Below are 4038 nucleotides of genomic sequence, written 5' to 3' on the forward strand. Positions count from 1 at the left end.
CAGGCAAATCCATAGTCAAAAAGCAGACTAGCTGTTGCCAGGGACTGAGGGGAGTGGGGAAATGGGGAATGATTGCAGATGGGTACAAGATTTCTTTTAAGGTTGATAAAAATGTTCTCAAATTAGATAGTGGTGATGGTTGCACAGCTCTGAATATACTAAATATCACTGAATCACCCATTTTAAAAGACTGAATTTCATTATATGTAAATTATATCTCAATAAAACTCTTATTTAAAAAATTAAATGAGGGGAAAGGAGTTACAGATGGTGTTTTAGTCAGGATTCTGTGGAGAGACAGAACTGATAGCAGACACATATAGAGAGGTATATGAGAAGGGAGGTTTAGGGAATTGGCTCGCTTGATTATGGAGGCTGAGAAGTCTCACAACAGGCTGTCTGCAAGCTGAGAAACCAGAAAAACTGGTATCATGGCTCAGTGCAAGTTGGAAGGCCTTAGGACCAAGAGAGCTGATGTAACTCTCAGTGTGAGACTGAAGGCCTGAGAGTCTGTTAGTCTGAGTCCCAGAGAACTTCAAATTTTAACATCCAAAGGTAAGAAAAGAAGGGCATACCAGCTCTGGAAGAGAGGGAGCAAGAATTCATCCTTTCTTCCCCAACCCCTCTTTTAGAAAGAGACTGGGGTCTTACTGTGTTGCCCAGGGTAGCCTCCAACTCCTTGGCTCAAGTAATCCTCCTGCCTCAGCCTCTCACCACATCCAGCCCATTCCTCCACCTTTTTGTTCATCTGGATCCCCAGCTGATTGGATGCTGCCAGGTCACATTGAGGGTGGATCTTCTCTTATTCAGTCCACTGACTCACATGCCAGTCTATTCTGAAAACACCCTCACAGTCACCCCTGGAACAGCCTAATCATTCTAATCAAAAGCAAACCTACTTGGGTTTGCCTCTCAGCAGAGGAAAAACAAGCTCAGTGCCTACTGAAGCATTGAGAATGAATAATGCTTTACCAGCTGAGTATCCCATATTCTTGTTAATTTGACACCCAAAATCAACCATCACAGATGGGAAGTAGTTACTCCTTTTCCTCCCTCTTTCCAAAGGCTAGCCTAAGAATTTTGAAATTCCTTCTTAAAAACAGAAGTTTGCTTCAAAAGGAGCAAAGTACACTCTAAACCTGTTATACAAACTGAGAAATGTATGGGAGTTTCCAGCCAAAAACCATGGATTAGCACCAGAGAATGACAGACTAATAATATTCTTGATCTGTAAAATTTTCCTAACAAAGGGCTTTACATTTTGGAAGGCATAAATTTAAAATACGTTTGCACAAGTCCAGTGGACTCTCTGTGTCTTTCTGACTGCAAAGGTAATGATAAAACTGCTGGCATGGGTTGGGAGGTGGACAGGTAGGAAGGATGTGCAAAAGGCAAAGGAAGGCGTGTAGGAGAACAGTGACCTGTTTGTCAGGGAAAGGTGTTCTCATCCATAAAAGTGTTGTCTAGGCTTCATGCCCTTCCTAAGAAGGCTGTAGTTCCTGTTGTCAGACTCCAAAACCATCCTGAGACACTCATTCATCACTACAATCCTTAAAAACCACACCAACGCTTTTTCTCTCTCTTCCCACCGCCCAAGATGCCAAAAGGAAAGAAGGCCAAGGGGGAGAAGGTGGCTCCGGCCCCCGCTGTCGTGAAGAAGCAGGAGGCCAAGAAAGTGGTGAATCCACTATTTGAGAAAAGGCCTAAAAATTTTGGCATTGGACAGGACATCCAGCCCAAAAGAGACCTCACCCGCTTTGTGAAATGGCCCCGCTGTATCAGGTTGCAGCGGCAGAGAGCCATCCTCTATAAGCGGCTGAAAGTGCCCCTGCAATTAACCAGTTCACCCAGGCCCTGGACCGCCAAACAGCTACTCAGCTGCTTAAGCTGGCCCACAAGTACAGACCAGAGACAAAACAAGAGAAGAAGCAGAGGCTGTTGGTCCGGGCTGAGAAGAAAGCTGCTGGCAAAGGGGACGTCCCCACTAAGAGACCACCTGTCCTTGGAGCAGGAGTTAACACCGTCACCACCTTGGTGGAGAACAAGAAGGCTCAGCTGGTGGTGATTGCACACGACGTGGATCCCATTGAGCTGGTTGTCTTCTTGCCTGCCCTGTGTCGGAAAATGGGAGTCCCTTACTGCATTATCAAGGGGAAGGCAAGACTGGGACGTCTAGTCCACAGGAAGACCTGCACCACTGTCGCCTTCACACAGGTTAACTTGGAAGACGAAGGTGCTTTGGCTAAGCTGGTAGAAGCTATCTGCACCAATTACAATGGCAGATATGATGAGATCCACTGTCACTGGGGAGGCAATGTCCTGGGTCCCAAGTCTGTGGCTCACATCGCCAAGCTCGAAAAGGCAAAGGCTAAAGAACTTGCCACAAAACTGGGTTAAATGTACACTGCTGAGTTTTCTGTAAATACAAATAATTAAAACAATGCAAATTTTTCTTAAAAAAAAAACAACAACACACTAACTCACGCAAGTCACCAATGAAAACCCAAGTTACCTTTTTGTTTTTGTTGTCTAGAAGATCATGTTACTTCAGGCAGTCAGAGTCTGGTCTGGGGATCTTTTAGAAAAACATAATCAAGTCTGTGTTTAATACTGAATTCCCAATTTGATAGGGTATGTTAATGAACACTGACTAATTTGGAAATTATAATACTGTAGGGCGCAGTAGCACTGATTTTAATTCTCACACAGGAAAAATTCTACCTCTGTGTTTGCCCTCACCTGCAATCACTGTGTATGCAGCCATATGTCTTTGAGAAACTTGGATTTAATTTTTGAAATATCATTTTAAGGGTTTTTGTGATCTAACAGTGGTGATAGTTCAGTATCTGCCTTACAGGTCTGCTTTGAGAAACAATCACCACATGAAGAATGTTTGTTTTTTTATAAACTGTACAGAACTATATTACTGCTACTTTCAGGTCATTACTGGTAATAGTAGTAAAATGATACTTATGTAGGGCTAGACATACGCTTGTACAATACCCTTGAACTCTATCATTCATTACCATAGAATTCCTGGTAATCGATCACATTTTTATGTAGCATTTTAGTAGCATTTCTTATAAGAACAGGAATCACAGTGGGGGAAAATGTTATAAAATATGTCCTCAAGGATGAAAATGTCACTATTTATTTACTATTAATAGACATAAATTTTAAGATTCTTTCCTATAGTAGAGATGAATTTGTACTGACTTATTCTCCCTTTCTTGCCAAGATTTTCTTATAAGGGAAGTATTTGTGTGACAGATGTGACAGCTGAAATATCATGTCTTATTAGTCAGAAATAGATCACATGGACACATGGAGGATACTGGTTGGGTAGATTGGGGTTGTGCTTCGGGTTGGGTCTGCCAACTAACAGGGATGGGAACGTCACCATCCCTCCCCTCATCCATTTCTAACCTCATTGAACTCAGTGAAGCTCAGTGATAGGCAAAGGAACAGAGATGTTTTGAGGCTCATATATAGAGAAGGGTGCTTATTTCCCAAATTACTTAATAATCAACTTTACTGATAAAAGCCTAGGCTTAAAGGAGAATGGGAAAGGGTTTTCCCTACCTGCCTTTAAGACTTACTATAATATTACAGTAATCAAGAGAGCATGATATTGAAATGGGGAGAGACATATAGATACAGAGGAATAAAACAGAATAAAAACTAAAGAAATACATCCACATGTATATGGTCAATTGATTATCAACAAAAATGTCAAGGCCATTTAGTTGAGGAAGCATGGTCTTTTTTTTTTTTTGGAGACGGAGTTTCACTCTTTTTACCCAGGCTGGAGTGCAATGGCGCGATCTCGGCTCACCGCAACCTCCACCTCCTGGGTTCAGGCAATTCTCCTGCCTCAGTCTCCTGAGTAGCTGGGATTACAGGCACACGCCACTATGCCCAGCTAATTTTTTGTATTTTTAGTAGAGACGGGGTTTCACCATGTTGACCAAGATGGTCTCGATCTCTTGACCTCGTGATCCACCCACCTCAGCTTCCCAAAGTGCTGGGATTACAGCA

At 42.6% G+C, this 4038-nt stretch overlaps 1 pseudogene; it reads left to right on the forward strand.

Annotated features, from left to right (window-relative positions):
* The first annotated feature begins 1597 nt into the window (after window positions 1-1597).
* LOC105732481 (large ribosomal subunit protein eL8-like) lies at window positions 1598-2449 on the forward strand (annotated as a pseudogene).
* The last annotated feature ends 1589 nt before the right edge of the window (window positions 2450-4038 follow it).

This window comes from Aotus nancymaae, unplaced genomic scaffold, assembly GCF_030222135.1.
Source record: "Aotus nancymaae isolate 86718 unplaced genomic scaffold, 86718_ANA_hifiasm-v0.15.2.pri h1tg000033l, whole genome shotgun sequence".
In the NCBI taxonomy this organism is placed as follows: Eukaryota; Metazoa; Chordata; class Mammalia; order Primates; family Aotidae; genus Aotus; species Aotus nancymaae.